The 22,112-nt window shown below is 40.1% G+C and overlaps 1 long non-coding RNA gene across 3 annotated transcripts in view; it reads right to left on the reverse strand.

Moving 5' to 3' along the window:
• Window positions 1-12,889: 12,889 nt before the first annotated feature.
• LOC123603983 overlaps window positions 12,890-22,112 on the reverse strand; it is a 48,236-nt gene continuing 39,013 nt past the window's right edge. Inside the window, exons 1-4 of one of the 3 annotated variants that reach the window (XR_006715154.1) lie at window positions 21,264-21,549; window positions 14,220-14,311; window positions 13,441-13,520; window positions 12,890-13,067 (exon numbers count right to left, since the gene is read on the reverse strand). This is a non-coding gene — a long non-coding RNA (uncharacterized LOC123603983). Of the gene's footprint in view, window positions 13,068-13,440; window positions 13,521-14,219; window positions 14,319-21,263; window positions 21,550-22,112 lie in introns of those variants that run through there. The other 2 variants (XR_006715152.1, XR_006715153.1) reach the window with 2 other exon arrangements.

A 22,112-nucleotide genomic window follows, 5' to 3' on the forward strand; every position in this document is an offset into this window, starting at 1 on the left:
GGGTGAGTGGGGGAGGGGCAGAGAGAGAGAGGGAGACACAGAATCTGAAGCAAGCTCCAGGCTCTGGACCATCAGCACAGAGCTTGACACGGGGCTTGAACCCAGGAACTGTGAGATATGTCCCGAGCCAAAGTCTGACGCTTCACCGACTGAGCCATCCAGGCGCCCCAAAGAATGTTTTCTTGTATCCATCTGAATTTCCAGATCTTACGCATCATTGTATGCAGTATCTGTTACTGATAACAGTACTGATGAAAAAGCACATGTAGAGAGTATGCAAACATTATTGTCATTATCCCCACAAAATCTCACCACTCGCTCAACAACATCTACCTAACAAAAGAAAGAGAGAAGATACTAAATTTTTCTTATAGAATGGAGCACAAAATTAAGATGATAGTATGGTTTGGGGAATAATAGGGAGAGAACACTAAGACCATTAAAGAAAAAGACGGCTACAAAGAAACAAATTGGCCACAACATATTTTATTGTCTCTTTTAGCCGGCTGTTTATAAGTTTTTGTGTACCTTGTAAACAATTTAGCCACATAATCTCAATCTAAATTTCCGTAGCTACTAAATAAGCAGCTGCAGGAGAGATGTTCCTTTCCAAGCTTCTGTATCTAGGAAATAGCAAACAAGCCATATTGCTTGGTTGTCATAGTGGCAACTCAAATCCCCATATCTCATTAACAGATTTCTAAACAAATAAATCACATAGGAATACATAGATCATAGAAGTCAGAGACTGAGATTTAACAAGTTGCCTAGCTGAACAAAATAAATGATGAACCAGAATTTTGACAGTATTTAGCCTAGAGAAAGAGAATGAGGCTCGCCACCCTTTTCCCGATGTCCCATCAGAACATTATTTTGCATGATGATCAATACATTGAAAATTATATATACCATTTGTAAATTATTACTATTAAGGACTCTTTATAATTTCTTGTTTTTAAACATTCACCATTTCTACAAGCTAAAAAGAAAAAGTGCCAACAGAAGGGATGTGGTTTCTAAATTCAGGGTTTAAGTTAGGTATAATTTAGAAGAGTTTCAAATTAGAATCTTTTTCTAGAATAAGGCAAGACAAATAAAGAAGCAGCGTTGAGTGACAAAATAGAAAGCGAGTCTTGCCTCTTTAGCAATAGAATTCCAAAACACCATCTCAAATGTGGCTGAGGTTGCTATTACATAGCTTAGGGAAATGATGAATTAATCATGGGTGGAAGGTTGGAGAAGAGAATGACGTCTAAAGGTAGTTTTAGTTTGTCTGGCTTTTATTACTACCACTACTGTTATTATGACAGTTGTTTTTATTGCTCTACAAAGAATTTCAGGTATTGTACTTCCTTTGCGTTTCTCCAAATAGGAAAATTAGGGGGTGCCTGGGTGGCTCAGTCGGTTGGGCATCCGACTTTAGCTCAGGTCATGATCTCCCGGTTCTTGGGTTCAAGCCCCGTGTCGGGCTCTGTGCTGACAGCTCAGAGCCTGGAGCCTGCTTTGGATTCTGTGTCTCCCTCTCTCTCTGCCCCTCCCCTGCTCATGCTCTGTCTCTCTGTGTCTCAAAAATAAAATTAAACGTTAAAAAAATAAAAAAAACAAACAGGAAAATTAGTCAAGGAGATTAGTATTTGAAGAATACCTAGCCAAATTTGATATTTAAAACAAAATCCACCAACCCACAAGTGTATATCGAGTGCCTAATGTTCTTGCTTAGCAAGAACCCCAACTTTGCAGGTGAACAAAAAAATGTAAAGAAATCAACAATTATTCTGAGAGACAACAAAATAAATAAAGAGCATTCAAGGGAAGGTAATACTTGCCTCATTGTTCTGTGATGTGGCTGGTGCTAACTATAAAGTGCTATACAGAAAACTGATGGCTGAAGTTACCAGGTACCTTCAAAAGAGAAATGTGGGAAGATGAATTTCACCAGCGTGGAGAATATGATAGAGGGGACAGAGAAATAAGCCTGCATAGATTTTTATAAACACAAAATTATCAACTGACCTACGAGAACGGTGTAAAAGCTAAAAAGGAGATTAGACTCGGTCTGTGTGTTCTTTCCTTCTTCAGTAAGGAACACGGTCTTTAAGGTGGTAAAGGCGAAACCAAGTAGAGAAAGAACTGAAACTCGAGAGAGGGAAGGAAATAGTAACCAAGCACCTATCTGTTTCAAATAAGTTCGTGTTTCCAGGCACAAATTCCATCCCACAGCTGTTTACGGGTAATCTAAGACCCGTTACTGGTAAGGGCAGAGAAACTGTAAAAAATGAAAAAGGCAATAGCTCACCTGCTTTTGAAAAATGGCTTAAAGATAGACACTAAAAGATTTAGAACAGAAAAGTAAAATTCAGAGTTCATAGTTAAATATATTTTGTGAACATTTAGAAGAGGGTTTGCTGGCCGTTGAGAACCAGACTAACCAAACTAAAGATAAGTTCTACTACGCTTTTTTTTTTTTTTTGATCTTTGAGTTAAGATGACGATTATATATTCATGATATAAATTAATTTCAGGACAGCATTTAATCCAGTCTTTCATGATATTTGTGGGTGAGACTCCAAAATAATGGCTTGATATAATTAGGTAAACTCGGAGCCAGTTGGATGATTGTAGCCAAAGTTCCGTCCCGAAGACAGAACCGGGAAACAAAATTTTATTAACAACTTGGAACTCTGAACTAAAATATAAAGATAAAATTTAACAGAAATATATGAAAGTCCCTCCAGTGGTTTAAATTGAAAAATAAAGGCACAAAAGAAGAACAAAATACAATTCTGGTTTAGCCATGTGAGAACCATCAAGAGGTCTTAATGTGTGCCCAAATCACTGCAAGTTAATAATATATGTCCGATAGCCTGCAGCATGCTACTGACATTTCCAGCTGAAAACATTAGGACCACAAACACCTGCCCCTTCCTTTCATCCTTGGGGGGATCCCTTTCCGGTATTCCCCTCGGAATTCACTGTCCCTCTGGAATAGGCAGAACACGGCCTCCGGTCCACCCAAAGATGCCCACATACTAATCCCTGGAAGCTGGGAATGTGTTACTTTACACGGGAAAAAGAAGATCAGGTTTGCTAATCAGCTGACCTTAAAATAGGGAGATCATCCTGGATCATCCAGGTGGACCCCGTGTAATCACAAGGCCCTTTAAAAGTAGAAGAGGGAAAAGCAGAAGAGGTCAGAGTGATGCCAAGTGAGGATTCAACCCACCGTGGCTGGCTTTGAGGCTGGAGGAAAGAATGCCAGGTGGCCTCTAGAAGCTAGAAAAGACAAGGAAGCAGACTCTCCCTGAGAAGCTCCAGAAAGAAATGCAGGCCTGCCCACAGCTTGATGTTTATCCCAGAGCGAACTGTGTGTTCTAGCCTACAGAACTTTCAGATGATACATTTATGCCGCTTTAAGTCACTAAGGTTGTGGTTATTTGTGACAGCGGCAATAGAAAAGTAACACGCCTCTTACAACTTAGTTTCATTCTCTGCAGTGTAGCCCTTTTATTATTTAGCATCCACGTGTCCTTTATGGTCTTCTGTCCCTCTATGTAAGTAGCAACATTACGCCATAGAAAGGACAATGAGTAGTCACTAGTTTTCCAGCTTGTGAGAAGGATAAAAAAATGTCTGCCATGTGTGAGGCGTACCTGGGTGTCTCAGTTGACCTGAGCGTCTGACTCTTGATTTCAGCTCAGGTCATGATCCCACGGTCGCGAGATCGAGCCCTGCATCCAGCTTGGAGCCTGCTTGAGATTCTCTCGCTCTTCCTCTGCTCCTCTTCCCTGCTCTCTTGCTCTCTCTCTCTCTCTCTCTAAAATAAAATAAAATTAAAAAAAAATGTTTTTAAAGTATTTACCATCTTTGCATCTCTGGGTTGCTTCAAGGAACTTTTGAGATGCGGTGTGTGAAATAAAATCAACTATCAATCACATAATATGTGCTATGAGCTGCTGTACGCGCCTTATGTGTCACCTTTTATTTAATCTCATCAATGACAATGCAAGCTATGGACTACTATTTTTCCCCCACCAAAGCAGAGAGAAGTTAAATATTTTGAAAGTTATAAAGCACCAGAGATTACAAATAAATGGGCATCAGGTAGGGAATCGATATATGATGAAGAAAAAATGCTTTCTTTCTACTAGTAATGTTCCTAAAAATATGTTCTTTTTTTTTTCATTTAAGCCGTACCTATATTGACTCTCAATATTTGTTCCGTATACATTCTCTCCACAGTTACTCTCTTCATTACTCTGCCCATTCATTCTGTAAATTATATTTGTTGGAATGCCTATTATATGTCAGGTACTTCCCTAAGTATCAGGGAGAAAATAGAAAATGAGACAGGCATGGAACCAGCTGCAAAGGAGTTAAAAATATTTTTTTATGTTTATTTATTCTTGAGAGGGAGAGAGAGAGACAGAGCATGAGCAGGGGAGGGACAGAGAAAGAGAGGGAGACACAGAATCCCAAGCAGGCTTCAGGCTCTGAGCTGTCAGCACAGAGCCCGACACGGGGCTGGAACACACAAACCATGAGATCATGACCTGAGCCGAAGTCAGACACTTAACCACCTGAGGCACCCAGGCACCCCTGCTAAGGAGCCTAAATTGTAAGAAGGGCTATAGATAAAAGCAGGAGTGACAGTACCATATGGTCAGTAGCATCATGGGCACAGCGATCAGTAGGAGGAGGTAAGTGATTCATCTAATACAGACCTGAGAGGTGAAGGAACATTGTCCACAAAAAGTCACATTAGGGTCTGAAGGCTGAATAGGGGTTAGGCAAAGGAGAAGGACAATACTCCGGTAGAATACTGTGTCCTGCAGTATTTCGGCCTCTTCCTCTTCCTCTTCCTCATTTCTTATTCCCAACTCTCTGTTCACACTCAAGTGGATCCTGCTTTATGGTTCATTCCAAAATACAATTTGATGTTAAGTCTCTGATGTGAAATTTTCAAATGTTTCATACTGAATAAACCCTTTGTCTATAATCCATTTTCATCCGATCCCACATCTCTTAGTCCAATGATCAAGCAATACTGTTTTAGACCACTTTGTTTCCTTTTCCAGTCAGAACTTGGACCACTTTTATTAGCTACCCATAACATAAGTAACAAGTGAAAAATAAACAAGTGTTTCTATAGGGAGGAACTGTGATTACCTGTGATTACCTGCTGCGGCCACTGGATGGCGCACGTATGCCTGAGAGACAAACATGCTGATTCAGTGTCTCTCCCATCCTGGGGACTAGAAACTAACCAGTCAGAAGGCTGGGACAGGGGGAAGAAGAAACTGCCCAGACTAAATTTTAAGCTATCCTCGTTCTTAAATTTATCCTTAAAAATAAACCCGACATCTTCTTTTCCTTTCAGATAAATGGGACGGTAAGAGATTTAAAATTTAATTACCTGCACCTACCTGCTTATCTTGTATCACCCCATCCCCAGCCATGCTTTATTTCCATTTCTTTTTATTTTTGCTTTCTAATAATACTGCATTCCAGCATCCTAAGCGGCCAAACTGGACTACTTGTGGTTGCCTATACATTCCCGCCACTGTCCCAGCTCCTAACCTAAGCTTATGATTTTCCCTCAATTTGGAAGAGTCACTCTCTCCCTTCAAATACTTCCTCCCCCATTATTACCTTTAGGAATCCCACTCCTTCTTCAAGACACGTTTCAATTATGACCTCTTCTGTGATTTTGTTTTCTGTTACTACCACGAGAAAATGCCTTTCTGATTCTCTTTTCATTCTCTTAACAAGCTCGGTAGTTTATTTGGTAATAAATGTAGTATGCATTATTCTAAAGCTATATGCATCTCTCCAGTACTTGCAGACTTTCTGCCTCATGATTATTTATGAACATTTCTTAATCTCCCTACTATATAGTGTTTGCCTTTTGAGTGTGGAGACTACCTGACTCATCTTTATATGTCTTAAAGCATTTAGCACAGTATTACTTATTGAGTTGATCTGAATGCTAATCCCCCTAAGATTGCTGCCAAAAACTCTAAGAATTAAAAATGAGATGATGATTCGTAGGGAAAATCTCTTGGATAATTTGGATGAAATTCATTAGCCAGGCCTGGGGAACCAAAGCATTTTTCCACCTAGAAATGACAGTCATGGCGTGAGACCCCCACCTCCCCCAAATGTATAGAAATAATGGATAGGGCATCTGGGTGGCTCAATCATTAAGCATCTGACGTTGGCTCAGGTCATGATCTCACAGTTCATGAGTTCAAGTCCCACATCAGGTGAGCACGAGCCCTGCTTTGGGTGCGTTGGAGCCCCACTTCTGGTGAGTATCACTCCTCTCTCTCTCTCTCTCTCTCTCTGCCCCTCCTGGGATTCTATCCCTCTCTATCTGCCTCTTGCTCACTTGTGCCCTTTCTCTCTCTGTCTCTCAAAAAAAAAAAATAAATAAATAAAAGAAGGGCTCCTGGGTGGCTCAGCTGGTTAAGCGTCCAACTTCAATTAGGTCATGACCTTATGGTTTATGAGTTCAGGCCCCGCTTCAGACTCTGCTGATAGCTAAGGGGCTGGAGCCTGCTTTGGATTCTGTGTCTCCCTCTCTCTCTGCCCCTCTCCCACTCACACTCCGTCTCTCTCTCTCTCTCTCTCTCTCTCAAGTAAATAAACATTGAAAAAAGAAGAAATAATGGATAGAATATAACTATTTGAAACTATAAAGCTGAGTTCAAAATTGAGAGAGTAAAAGCTTCAGATACCAGAAATGACAAAGAAATTCAAAGCCATAGTAGTAAGAGCCAGGAGTTAAGGTTTTGACCTCATGCAGGACCAAGAGGTAAGGTCCTAGAGCCACTTAATGAGGAGCTGGAACTAAAATTCCTGCATAAATTGTGGCCTTAAAGAGGTTTTCTCTTCTTGAAGCCGAAGTTGCCAAGAAGCTATCTACTCTGTAGCCTAGATTGGGTAGAGGTGGAGGGCAAGAGTCCCCACGAAGATTGGAAGTCCCTGGTCTATGGAAATCGAGTTTTACATTAGCATTTGAAAACAGAAGCAGAGGCTTAAAAACAGAAAGTGCCAACCTTCTGGAGAAGCAAATATGAAAATTTGTAGGATATTTGCACAATTCAGGGCACAAAAGAATCCCACAGAATAAACTATCTTCACTGAAGATAAGCTCTCAGTATGCGTGCATGGTGCACAAGAGAAGAATCCACCACAAGGGAGAGTCAGCAGATACCCCAAATTGAAAAGAAATCTGTGTCCAAATAACTTCTGTTAATAAAACAACCTTGGGGCGCCTGGGTGGCTCAGTTGGTTGAGCGGCCGACTTCGGCTCAGGTCACAATCTCGCACTCTGTGAGTTCGAGCCCCGCGTCGGGCTCTGTGCTGACAGCTCAGAGCCTGGAGCCTGTTTCAGATTCTGTGTCTCCCTCTCTCTCTGACCCTCCCCCATTCATGCTCTGTCTCTCCCTGTCTCAAAAATAAATAAACGTTAAAAAAATAAAAAAAATAAAATAAAATAAAACAACCTTAAAATGGCTACAAAAAATAAAACAGTTAAACACATAAAAGAAAGAATATAAGATAAAAATAAGTGAAAGAACAAGATAAGATTAAAAATAGAAATATTTGAAAAAATAAGACTTTAATGATTTATTAGTTCTCTTAACGAATATATACATATATTTAAAAAATTATTTTAACGTTTTATTAATTTTTGAGAAAGTGTAAGTGGGGGAGGGCAGAGAGAAAGGGACAGGGGATCTGAAGCAGGCTCTTTGCCGACAACAGCAAGCCCGACGTGGAACTTGAACTCATGAATTGTGAGATCATGACCTGAGCTGAAGTCAGATGCTCAACCAACTGAGCTACCTAGATGCCCCTTTATATGTATTTTTATTTTAGAGAGAGAGAGACAGCATAAGCAGGGGAGAGGGGCTGAGGGAGAGAGAGAACCCCAGGCAGGGCATATTAGTCCCTGAGTGGGGTAGACAAAATATGAATTGGCTCTAGATACCTTCATTTGCTGAGTCTTCTCAACTCACTCTCAACTCTGGTCCTCATACCACAAGCTTAATGCGGAGAGTTGATGTGGAAAAGTGGGAGGTAGGACACGGGAACATTTCATCACACAAGATTCAGGTAATTTGGTCCTTCCCTCTCAATTGCACCCTTTCAAAACTACACTATTAATCTCCTACATGTCTCCCCTTGCCTCTTGCTGGATGCTTTGAACCAGTTCAACACGTAGTGGGATTTCGGCATCTTAATTTGGTCTGTCAGCCTTTCTGCTTAGCCCCTTGGTAGTGGACTTGGAGGCTACCATGGCATTGAGGTAATTTCCCGCTGACATACCACTAAAAACGTAGAGACAAACATAAAACTCATAAGCAAAGAAGGAAGAAAAAAGAGGAAGAAAAAAATCACTCAAGTGAAAGGCAAGAAAGTACTAAAAGCACTTAAGAAGTTACCTTGAAAAAAAAACTTGATTACTTTTTCCTTTATTTCAAGAATGGATGGCCAATTTCTTATTCACATGCTTCCCCATGTAGTTTGTTAGTGGGTGTGTGGAATGCTGGGTTAAGAAGGGTTCTGACCGGCTGGCTCAGTCACTAGAGTGTGCAGTGCTTGACTCTGAGGTCTTGAATTCAAGGCCCACATGGGGCATATAGATTACCTTAAAAATTTTTTTCTTAGTAAAACATTTTTTAATGTTTTTTATTTATTTTTGAGGGAGACAGAGCATGAGCCAGGGAGGGGCAGAGAGAGAGGGATTCAAAGCAGGCTCCAGTCTCCAAGCTGTCAGTACAGAGCCCCACACAGGGCTCAAACTTGTGAACCACGAGATCATGACCTGAGCTGAAGTTGGACGCCCAACCAACTGAGCCAGTCAGGTGTCCCCCTCCCCCACAATTGCCTTTCTTGATCCAGGTTTTCTAAGCTTTAAAAATCACCACCAATTCCCAGAACTTTCACCAACTCGATTATATTTTCTTTTAGTGTTTTTTATTCAACTGATGCTCTTACACTTCATGATTTTACCTAAGAGAAAAGTGAATTTGTATACTATTAACTCAAATAAGCATATGTGTACTATACCCACTGCATAAAAACCACAAAGTATATATATATATGTACGTATACATATATATACACACACATATATATATACATACATATGTGTGTGTGTGTTTATATAGAGTTACTACATAAAAAGGAAGGTATAATGATATGCCTATAATTGGCAAGAAATTTCAGCCACTATGCAATTGAATTCTACAAATGGACACTGAGTTCTTACTGTTATATGTGCAAGGCACTCTACGACAAGAGGAAGCAAAATTGAAAAGCATAGTTACTGTCCTTAAAGAACTTAAATTGCCATGAAGGAGAACTCCGCGTATACAACTGTAAAACAGAGTATGATGTCAGTAGATCCTAAATCTAGCTGAGCATCTAGATTATCTGAGAAATTTTTTAAAAACTGAAATACATCTGACATATAACACTGCATCAGTGTAAGGTATACAGCTGGTTGATTTGATACATTAAACTGTTGCAGTAGGAGTTCCATTGTCACGTTAGATAGCACCTATATCTCTTCACATAATTATCATTTGTTTTTTGTGGTGGGAACAATTAAGCTAGTTGGATGTTTATAATATAATACTGTTGCCTTGATGCATGAATCATGATTTAGCTGGACACAGAATTCTTGCGTAACGCCCTTTCCCCTCAACATTTTGTGGACACACATGTTGTTTTTATTGTCTGAACCACTTGAGGGTAAGTAGCACACATTATACCCTTTCCCCCTAAATATTGTGGTATGTATTATCTAAGAACAAGAATAGTCTCCTACCCACACACAGTTGAGCAACACTGGTTTGAACTGTGTGGGTCCACTTATATGCTATTATTTTTTCGATAAATACAGCGCGGTACCGTATATGTATTTTCTTTTCCTCATGACTTTCATAATAATATTTTTTTCCTCTTGCTTGCTTTATTATTTATTTATTTCTCTGGCTTATGTCATGGAAGAATACAGTGTATAATACACACAACATACAAACTATGTGTTTGATTCTTCATGTTATCCGTAAGGCTTTAGGTCAACAGTAGGCCATTATTTAAATTTGGGGGGAGTCCAAAGTTACATATGGATTTTCGACTACACAGGGGTTCAGCGCCCCTAATCCTTGTACTGTTCAAGAAGCAACTGTATAATTATTAACTTGCCTACTTTTACTCTTCCTTGTAAGAATATAAGTTCCACTGGGACAAGAATCACTTCTTTGTGGTCCCTGTTACATATCCCCAGGGACTAGAATAGTACCTTCATTTATAGAACGAACGAGGTAGGCAGACTTTTCTAGAAAAAGCTAAAGAAATGTATTTTAGGCTTTGCAGGTTAAGAGACAAAATTGAAGATCACATATATATATATATATATATATATATATACGTGTGTGTATGTGTATATATATATATATATACACATACACACACATATATGTATCTGTATATACGTGTGCATATCATGTGAATATAAATAAATAAGTATATATGAGAGAAAACAAATTTCCACGATTAAAAAATGTTTTTAATTTTTTTTGAGAGAGAGACAGAGAGAGAGAATGAGTGGGGCAGGGGCAGAGAGAGAGAGAGAAAGAGAGAGAGAAAGAGAAAGAGAGAGAAAGAGAAAGAGAGAGAGAGAGAGAGGAAGAAAGAGAGAGAGAGAGAGGGAGAGAAAGAGGGAGAGACTCTTAAGCAGGCTCCACACTCAGTCCAGCCTGAGGCAGGGCTTGATCTCACGACCTCAAGATCATGACCTGAGCTGAAATCAAGAGTCAGTCGCTCAACCGACTGAGCCACCCAGGTGCCCCGGGAAAAATTTTGTTTAATGGTGAAATACAAAATGAACACACGTCAAAGATTTTATTGAATTCATTATATAGTAGGGGGATCAGTCAGATGTTACAACTGGCTCAACAGGAAATTCATGCAACACACACACGATCAGGAATGTTGAAATCAATTTACTCATGGATGCAAAATTGATCTATGTCCACAGGGCAATGATCGTTGGTATTCCTCCGGACAAAATTCATTTGCATTTCTAGAGACAAGAATCACTTAACATTTCGGCAGACCTCCAGAGTTGCAAAAACAGTTCCAAGACAGCAAGGAGCCTGGACCGTACATTCAAAGCTACGTTAGGGAAACAAGACCAACTACCCATTAAAAAAATCAAGCATGATGAAATCTTAAGAATGTTCTGGTTTCAGTATACCAAATGTATACCTTGAGCTGCTTTATAGGGGAGGCTAAAAATTTATTTTTATCTAGTTTGTTTGTAAAACACTATGCCATTTAACAGTATGGTAATCACAGAAATATTATATCCCAACTCCTCTATCAGGAGAATACTGTGAGTAGCCTAGAGGACTTTGTGTGGGACCAGAGGCAAGGGTAAAGTGTCTTTCAAGAGGAAGATCTCACACTCACACACACACACACACACACACACACACACACACACACACACGATGTACATCACAGTTCCAACACATGCTGGCTGTGTGATTTGGGGGAAATAAATTAACATCCCTCAGCTTCAGTTCCTTCATCTGTTAAATGGAAATAATAATTAGTAACTATTTCATAGGGTTGGTATAAGAATTAAATGACGTGAAGGGCGCCGGGGTGGCTCAGTCGGTTAAGCGTCCAACTTCAGGTCAGGTCATGATCTCACCATTTGTGGGTTTGAGCCCCGCGTCAGGCTCTGTGCAGACAGCTCAGAGCCTGGAGCCTGTTTCAGATTCTGTGTCTCACTCTCTCTGCCCCTACCCCACTCACGCTCTGTCTCTGTCTCTCAAAAAAATAAACATTAAAAAAAAAAATTTTTTTTAAAGAATTAAATGGCATGACAAATGACATGCTTAAATACAGCCTGCCACAGAGTAATCACATAATGTGGTTATCATTTTTCTTTAGATCAAGATTTAATACCATCTAATATCTCTGAAATTTGTCTAAGATATCATTTGGGGCAGTCTTGATAAAGCTGTGAGTTGCTATTTTATGGCATGCTAGTATGTTCCAAAAGCAGGCTCCCTTTTCTGCTGAGAATTAAGTGATACACTTAATTCTCTAGATCTTGGCTGACGTGTCATAATGTGGAATTGATGTAACTCCCCTGGGCCACCTCATCCATCAGAGGTCATGACATCCATTCACATGTCAACAGAAAGAGGGGGAAACACCACCTGATTTTCTATAGGAATCAAGATGTTCTTTGAATTAGACACACCCTTTTCTTAAAGTCTCCATCGAAGCTACCAGAATATTATTTTCCAATTGTATTAGATCCTAATACAAGGAGACATCATTTTTTTCTGGAAGATTATTAAAACCCTGGCATTTTCCATACTATGATGTAGAAATTAAATTTGAATCTAATTTCATTTCAAGTTAAGTTATACACACTTAATTGCATCTTTTCTGTTCAGTTTAAAGAGCATTAGGCATTTAAGAAATTGGAATTGCTATACCGAACTTCTAAATGGAACAAAACAAGAATCACTTAAATGACTTTTTTTTTTTAGAACCAGAAGAGGCTTTTTTTCTGAAATAGAACATTTTTCTATATGAAGAACTGGCCTTTTTATTCCATACCCTACCTACTCATCACTCTGCTCAAATTATCTTTCCAATTCCTCAACTCAGTGGTTTGTTGGTTTTGCTTTGTTTTGCTTTGTTTTGTTTTTTCTATTTACGGTATATGAAAACCAACATAGATGCTACAAAAATAACATTAAGATACAAACTCAAAGCCCATAAGGAAACCTTTCTGCGTCGACGGCATTTCTGGCTGGGGTTTCCATAAAACAAAAGTCTCTTAAGCTTGACTTTGGAAACACCCTTTATTTGACATTGGATTGCCCTCCCTTGCCCACTTGGTCAGTACAGGTGAATTTCATTTTCTCTGGTCTTTGTTCGATTATCAACTCTGCAGGCCCCTCTTCCATGGAAATCCATTCAACTTCGAGACGACCCAGTAGGACAGAATTGCCCTTGAAAGGCTAAAATGGGGAAAACAGCTTGAGAATGTCATGAGGCAAGACAAACTGACGTGAAGGATATTTTCATCTCCACTCACTGGGTGCCAACTCAGGACAAAGTTAGGAGAACAGTGCGCTCGCTATGTGCTGTAAAGTAATACTGAATGGAACAGGTGACTTAAGAATGGAGTAAGAATGGAAAAGTGAGTCAGAGTCAGACATAAAGGCATAGCATTGTGAATTTATCCTCAGGATAATTGTCAGTGGTGATCATTGGCAGATTTCTGTGACTATTTAATATGTGCTGTAAATATTTGCATTCTGTGGACAGCACAGTATAATGGTTCTGAAAAGTAGATGGGAAAGTGGAATTTAGGTCCTAATTCCATTCTACCTCTTAAGCTGCTGATTTCTGTTGCCAGCGGAAGGAGAAAAAACTATTGTAGGTGAAACATAACAGTTCAGGGTTCCATCCTGGGGAAAAGAGAGTGTTTTGTTAGTAAGCTCTTTATTTCAAAGCATGATAAAAAGTAACTGAAAGAGAGTATATTTTCTGTTTCTATAGCAATCTTTCTGTATTATTCCTTTCTTACAAAAATGGCATTGCTTTGCAAAATAGGCTTTAAAATGAAGAGAGCCTATATGATAAGTCTTTGTCAATTCTACTAATTCATGGCCTTGAAACCGTCTTGGGTTCTTAGTTCTTAGCTTTTCCTTTCCATACATATAAAAAGGGGGGTGATTAAATGATGGAAAATTTTAAATTTTTTCTTATGCGTGTTTGTTTGCTTGCTTTTGGGATTCCTGAGTGGACATTTTTATCTCTGTGAAATATCACTAACCCTGAGCACTTCAAAATATCCATGAGGCAATGCCATGGAAGCTAAATCTATTTGGATGAAATGAAACTTGAAAAAAGTGAGCTTTAAAAAATTCTTAAAGAATATCTATCTATCTATCTATCTATCTATCTTAAGAGTATAAAGTTTTTGTAAAAAATTTGAATGTATTGCTGAGCGGGTGCCAGGTAATAAGGTGTATATTGGTAACACCTTTCTGGAAAGTAATTTATCAATATGTACCAATAACTTACAAAATGTTTGTATTAGCTCAGGCTGCCATAACAAAGTACCATTGACTGGGTTATGTAAACAAAGGAAGTTTATTTCTTACAGTTCCGGACGCTGGCAGTCCAAGGGCAAAGGCATCAGCATGGCTGGTTCTGGGGAGAGCTCTCTTCTGGCTTGTAGTGGAATGTCATGTCTCTGTGTGCTCACATGGTAGAGGGGGACAGAGAGAGAGCAGGAGAGAGAAATTTCTCTCACTTCCTTTTCTTATAAAGCCATAGTCCTATGGGATTAGACCCCACTCTTTTTTTAAATGTTTATTTATTTATTTTGGGAGAGAGAGAGCATGAATGGGGGAAGTGCAGAGAGAGAGGGAGAGAGAAGGAGAGAGAGAGAGAGACTGAGAGAGAATCCCAAACAGGCTCCACACCCCCAGCGTGGAGCCCAAAGCAGGACTCGAACTCAAGAGCCTGTAAGATCATGACATGAGCCGAAACCAACAGTCAGATGCTTTACCAACTGAACCACAGAGGCGCCCCTAGACCCCTTTCTCATGACCTAATTTAACTTTAATTACCTTGTAAAGGCCTCATCTCCAGATACTGTGACACTGGGGTTAAGACCTTCAATTTATGAATTTTAGGTCCATAGCAATGTTCAGACCCTTTGATCCAGTCATTCAACTTCCAGAAACCCATCCTTTGTGTGGTATTGAGGTACGGGGTGTGGAGTGGGGAGAGGTAACCGGAAAATAGCCCTAAATGAACACTTAAAAATATTCATCGTATTAGTTACCATTGGAGACTAGGAAAACACGTACAAGCAAGATGGGCAGCAGATCATCACCTGAATAAAACCATGAAGTAAGTTACAAAAGCAGAATTCCATGTGATTTCCAGATTGGCATCCAGATAAGCCAGAACAGTGCTACAAATCCAAGCCAGGCCCAAGAGATCAATGAGCTAAAATAAATAAATAAATAAGTAAATAAATAAATAAATAAATAATCCAGCGAGTCACAAACTAAAGGGGAACCAATGCAAAAGAGGTTCCAAGTAGAGAGAAGGAATGTGAAATTGGCATAATTCTCAGAGCCTGGGTTAAGTAGTCGCCAAAACGTGTTGCTGTTGTTGTGTTTTTACATTGTGTTGTTAAATGTAAAACGTTAAATGTGTTGAGGCTCAATCAAGCCTGAACATGCCATGGTGAGAACTTCTTCTGGCTTTTGCCCTTAAAAAATTTTTTTAATGTTTTTATTTAATTTTTAGAAGGAGATGGACAGAACATGAGTGGGGGGAGGGGCAGAGAGGGAGGGGAAACAGAATCCAAAACAGGCTCCAGGCTCTGAGCGGCCGGCACAGAGCCCCACTCGGGGCTCGAGCTGACAAACCCTGAGATCACGACCTGAGCCAAAGTCGGATGCTTAACCGACTGAACCACCCAGGTGCCCCGCTAGCTTTTGCACTTTTAAAAACAATTATAAGCAACGTTATTTCAGAAACGAATAAAGTAATGCTTATGCACAGAGTAACAATTACATTCTGAAAAAAAAATTGTTTCTCTTAATGTTCTCTTTGGCGATTTCATCTGTTTGCATGGCCTTAACTATCAGCTCAATAATGACAACTCTCGAGGTGCCTGGGTGGCTCAGGCGGTTGAGCATCTGACTTCTGTTCAGGTCATGATCTCACGGTTCGTCAGTTCAAGCCCCCCATAGGGCTCGCGGCTGTCAGCACAGAGCCTGCTGTGGCTCCTCTATCCCCCTCTCTCTCTGCTCTTCCCCTGCTCACACTCTCTCTCTCAAAAATGAATAAACATTAAAAAAAAAAAAAGACAACTCACAAATCTGTTACCTGTAAGACTCAGCCCAAATACGGTCATCCCTGCACCCATTTCTGTGGTCTCAGTTACCTGTGATCAACCGTGGTCCAGAACTAGCAAATCCTCACTTTGGCATACTGTCGGGTCAATAGGAGCCTAACTATGTCACAATGCCCATGTGACTGACCCCATTTCATGTCATCACAACGTTGGCATTTTATCATCTTAAATCATCACAAGAGTGAGTACAGTATAAAAAGACATTTTGAGAGACCACATCCACATAACTTTTATTACAGTGTATTGCTATAATTGTTTTATTTTGTTATTAGTTATTATTGTTAATCTCTTAACTGTGTCTAACTTATAAGTTAAATTTTATCATTGGTGTGTATGTATAGGAAACAATATAGTATATCTGGGGTTCGGTCCTATCCACCATTTCAGGCATCCGCTGGGGGTCTCGGAACACGTCCTCCTTGGATAAAGGGGGACTGTTGTAAATGCCCTGACACGTCTTCCAAACACTAGTCATGCATGGCCAGATGCTTGGTGGCCATCTCCCTCTGACTGTTTTGACATCTCAAACTCATCCCGTCCCAAGCAGAAATCGTCGCCTTCTGGGAAATGTGCCTACCACGTTGTGAACCTTATCTCTCCTGGTGGCATTCCCATCATCAGGGAACCCCAAAGCTACCTTTGTTTCTTGTGTCTTATCCATCATCCGTTTCCAGCTCACATTTCCCAGCCAGCCTTGAACTGATATTAAACTGAGTTACTTCATGGATAACTGTTACACACTTTTGTTTTTAATTTTTTCATTCCACAGAGAGGTTATAGTTTGGGATCATACTAATCTATATATTCTTCTTCTTCTTTTTTTTCTTTTGCCACTTTAAAAACATGTAAGAGATGTATGTGTGTCTTAGCCTCTTCAGGCTGCTGTAACAAAAATACCATAGGCTGGCGGTGGGGGGGGGGGGTTAAACAACAAACATTTCTGACAAGTTTTGAGTCTGGGAAGTCTGAGATCAAGACACTAGCAGATTCAGTGTCTGCTGAGAGCCTGCGGGTGCGTCCTGGTTCACAGAGGGCCATCTTCTCTGTTTCTCACGCGTCAGGGTGATAAAACTCTCTGCCATCTCTTTTAAAAAGGCACTAATCCCATTCGTGAGGGCTCCGCCTTCAAGATCTAATCACCTCCCAAGGGCCCCACCTTCTAGAATCACCACTTTGGCAGTCAGGATTTCGCTATATGAATTGAAGGGGACACAGCTATTGAGTCCATAACAACGTAGTTGGATCGTTATGTGCATTCGTGGATAGTCTGGTAAAAAAGGCTGGCGTACGACACAGTTCTCAGTTGTCCCCTCCCTGCTTTTCTTTGTGAAATAGAAGGCAGATGCTCTTATTAAAAGTCACAGGGGCAGCTGGGTGGCTCCACAGTTAAGCATCTGACTTTGGCTCAGGTCATGATCTCACGGTTCGTGGGTTCGAGCCCCACGTTGGGCTCTGAGCTGACAGCTCAGAGCCTGGAGCCTGCTTCGGATTCTGTGTCTGCCTCTCTCTCTGCCCTTCCCCAGCTCGTGCTCTGTCTCTGTCTCTCAAAAATAAATAAACACTTAAAAAAAAAAAAAAACAACTAAGAAAATCAAAGTTACAGCCAGGGGGTGGAGACTACACCAGGAGTAATAGTGACAGACATATACACTGTGCTTTCATTTTTCAAGAAGAGTAGTTTTGTTCTAAAGCAACAAACTTTAGGTTTTTTGGTCTCTGGGCCACACTATACTTTTAGGACCTCCTGTGTGTCCCAAAGAACTTTGTCTACGTGAGCTATAATTATCACTACCTAATTATTAGAAATTGAAAAATGGTATAGGTATTTTATCAGTTTGAAGATAGCAATGAGGAACACATTGTGTATTAACATTAATATCATCCTAGTGTTATTACTACATTAGGATAATTTTTACATCACAGAGACCCTGGGAGAACTACCGTCTGAAAATTTTAGTTTGTTCCAGAACACGAAAGAGTATAATGAAGCACAAAACTTTGAGATTGAATTTATTTGCTTTGATTTATAAAATTATTTTTTAATGTTTATTTATTTAAACTTCTTTTTAATGTTTATTTATTTTTGAGAGAGAGAGAGCCAAGAAGGGGCAGAGAGAGGAGACACAGAATCTGAAGCAGGCTCCAGGCTCTGAGCTGTCAGCACAGAGCCTGAGATGCAGGGCTCGAACCCATGAACCATGAAGTCATGACCCACGCCGAAGTCTGGCGCTTAACCGACTGAGCCACCCAGGTGCCCCTGCTTTGATTTATAATACCAGAGTCTCAATAAAAGCTATGAAATGTTAAAATTTATAACAAAATTTCCTCATTTCTGATGGTCTTGCTCCCTGGGCTTACTAATTAGTGGCTTTACCCATAATATTAAAATTCATTGTTTCCCTTATGTGTAATCTGCCTACAGAGCAAAGAGTCTGTGTCATACCAGAATAATTTTCTTTGCTTTACGTTGAATTTATCATATTCATGATTATTCAAGAAAAAGAAAAACAAAGGTTCTCCCTTTTTAAAGAACTAAGAGGGTCTTTACAACAATGCTATTTTCTGTGCTTATTAAATATATATATATATATATATTTTTTTTTTTTTTTTAAATAAACAACAGAAATTTATTTCTTACAGTTCTGGAGACTTGGATAAGAAGTCCAAGATCAAGGTGCTGGCAGATTCTGCTTGGTGAGGATGTGATTACTGGTTCATAGATGGCTCTCTTTTTTTTCTATGCTTATTTTTAAATGTTATATTGTCACTTCGGTTAAATAGTGTCACAGGCACCCATTATCCTATCTTAGTCAAGTACCCACATTTCTTCTAACGACATTTCTAATTGCCTTCCTACAACTGTATATGACATACCAAAACATTTTTTTAAAAAATTCTTTTACTGAAGCCGTCTTTGAGATTTCCTAGAGGGCTCTTGGAAAGCACAAAGTTTTGTTCTTTTACTTTATAAAAAGAGAGATGTTAGAAATAATTAGGTTAAGCTTGTTTGATATGTTACAATAGAAACAGATACATAGGAATATTTGTCAAGTGAGAAAGTACACAGAGTCTGGCCTAGGTTAAATATGTATAAGTAAAATACTACCAATATAAACGTTTCAGAAATCAAATGCTATAGAAGAAATCCCCGGATGTTTGTTAATGCCCTTGTGGACCATAATGTTTGACATTCAGGGTGAACACAGACGATCAAAACTCTTATACAATAGTTATCTAATGTTCTCTGATTTAAAAAAAAAAATCAAAGGCTCCCGGGTGGCTCAGTTGGTTAAGTGTTCAACTCTTGATTTCAGCTCAGGTCACAATCTCACGGTTCATGGGATCAAGCCCGGTATCGGGCTCTACACTGACAGCACAGAGCCTGCTTCGGATTCTGTCCCTCTCCCTCTCTTTCTGCCCCTCCCCTGCTCTCATGCACACTTTCTCTCTCTCCCTGTCTTTCTCTCTCTCCTCTCAAGATAAAATAAAACATTAAAAAAGTTCAACAACTTCCATTCTAATATTACTGGTTACAGTAATAAATTAGTATGGTGATGGCCCGGCCCAACGTGGCTTAGTGGTGGTAACAAAGTCAATTTCTGGAAAAATGTTGGAGGTGGAGCCTATAGATTTGTTCATGGAACTGGATATACGTTAGCGAGAAAAAGAGACGAGTCAAAGCCATCTTTAAATGTTGTTGGCTTAATCAAGTGGTGGAACTAAGACGTTTTTAATGAGATGAAGAAGACCATATAGGATCTCCTGGTTTGGGAGAGACTACAAAGAATTTAATATTGGACCCGTTGAATACTAAATGATTAGTAATAAATAAAATACCATTGATACAAATAAATCAAAATGTATAATATAAATCATATAATAAACATACTTAGATATATAATCATGCATCTTACAAAATAAAACTAGTTTAAATACATAAATTTATGAATAAAATAAAACTGCATAATAATAATATAAATTGTAATAAGCTGTTAATATCATCACTCGCATTACTACTATTTATTAGTCAATGTTCACATTGCAGGTGTTAAGTAAGAGTCTGGAATCCAGGACCCAGATCCACACATGATACAGATTCAGAACTTACCAAATTCTGATAGCCGTGACCGGATGAGATCACCAAGGCAGAGTGTAAATAGAAAAGAGTAAAGGTCCATCCATGCTCTCTCATGGATGTCCCAGAAGTGGGATGGCTGAATCATAGTGTAGTTCTATTTTTACTTTTCTGCGGAACCTTCATACTGTTTTCCGTAGTGGCTTCGCCAACTTCTGTTCCCACCAACAGTGAACAAGGGTTCCTTTGCTCCACATCCTTGCCGACACCTGTTATCTCTGGCCTGTTTACTAATAAAGTTGAAAACCACCCCCCCTTTTGTTTTAAAGATCCCCCCAAATCCCCAAACCTCAATGCCATGATCTGGAAAGCCTGATGTTTCACAAAGATGGATGTCCAGCTTGTGAATTCACAAGGAGAGCCTCAGGAATATTCACAACATGAGTCAGGTCACCTGGGCATGACTGATAACTTCTGTCACACAGCTTTTCCCAACTCCCTTACTATGTCTCAGTATTGATGGATTCCAACACTGTCTAGGATTGTGGAGTTTATTTGTTTGCATTGTGCATTTAATTTACAAATACTTACACTGGTTGCCTGTGAGCTCTAGACTCTGTCCTGAACGTGTTGCACCTATTAACATATTTAATCTTTGTAACACTTCCAGGAGGCAGTGAGCATTATTATCCCCATTTTACAAAAGAGAAAACTAAGAAACAGGGCAGGTCAGTGGCTGGTCCAAGTTCACACAGCAATTAAAAGGCAAATGTCGACCTGCCAGGAGTCACCTCTTTTTCAATTACTGCACCAATGATGTGGGAAAGCTTTGGGGCCTCAGAAGGTTGTACGATCCGTACGAACCATACGTGTGGAAGCTTCTGTGTTTACTGAATCCCTAACGGAGGACTTAAAAGTAATTTTTCTCTTCTTAGGGTTAAATCCCAGTTTCAGCTTGGTATTCTATATTCTCAAATTCTAGTTTCTGGTTTTAATGACAGTGTAGGGGCCAAGGGCAGGCTGCCCCAAGATGGACCACTTGGCCATACTTTCAAATTAAAAGTAATCAAAACCCAGCAGGAGCAGGAAAGGCTCTCTGCCTCCCCCTCAACTGCCGAAATCTGCATTGGAAAGGGGAGCCTGTACCCGGAAGAGAGCTGTTAACTGAGACTCCCCTTTACCTAGGAAACTTACCAGTGAAATAGGGCAACCCTAGTTTTCAGACATCTCCTTTCTCCTTCCTGCTATTGGCCTTCCTCTCCTTTGTATCCTCTCCTGAGCTACCCCTCTCCTGAGCTCATAGAAGCTTCACGTTGCCTCATTGTCTTTGGAATTTCCAGCCTGTGTGGATTCCCTGCATGCAGGCCTATTACATTGGATTCTCTCCGTTAGTCTGTCTCACGTCAGTCTGATTCTGCGTCCAGCTCAAAGGACCACAGGGCAGAGGAAATTCTTCTTCCCAGGCAGTAGTTTTTCTACAGACCCCAAAATTTCAATGTAACATTCAAATTGTAGTATCTAAAATTCAATAAGGTACGGGAAGGAAGGTCAATCAAAACTACAAGTACATGGGGCACCTGGGTAGTTCAGTCGGTTAAGCGTCCAACTCTTGATTTTGGCTCAGGTCATAATCTCGCGGTTCGTGGGTTTGAGCCCCGTGCTGGGCCAAGCATTGACAGGATGGAGACTGCTTGGTTGGGATTCTCTGTCTCTCTGCCCCTCCCCTGCTCGTTCGCTCTCTCTCTCTCAAAATAAATAAATAAACGTAAAAAAAGAAAATCTACAAATACAGTGAAAACCTTTCACAGTGGTCCTTCCTATGTTTTTTATGTTTTCAAAAGCAAGGTGTGCCTCAAAAAGCCTATGTCCGGGGCGCCTGGGTGGCACAGTCGGTTAAGCGTCCGACTTCAGCCAGGTCATGATCTCGCGGTCCGGGAGTTCGAGCCCCGCGTCAGGCTCTGGGCTGATGGCTCAAAGCCTGGAGCCTGTTTCCGATTCTGTGTCTCCCTCTCTCTCTGCCCCTCCCCCGTTCATGCTCTGTCT

This window comes from Leopardus geoffroyi, chromosome E1 (genome assembly GCF_018350155.1).
Source record: "Leopardus geoffroyi isolate Oge1 chromosome E1, O.geoffroyi_Oge1_pat1.0, whole genome shotgun sequence".
Lineage (NCBI taxonomy): Eukaryota > Metazoa > Chordata > Mammalia > Carnivora > Felidae > Leopardus > Leopardus geoffroyi.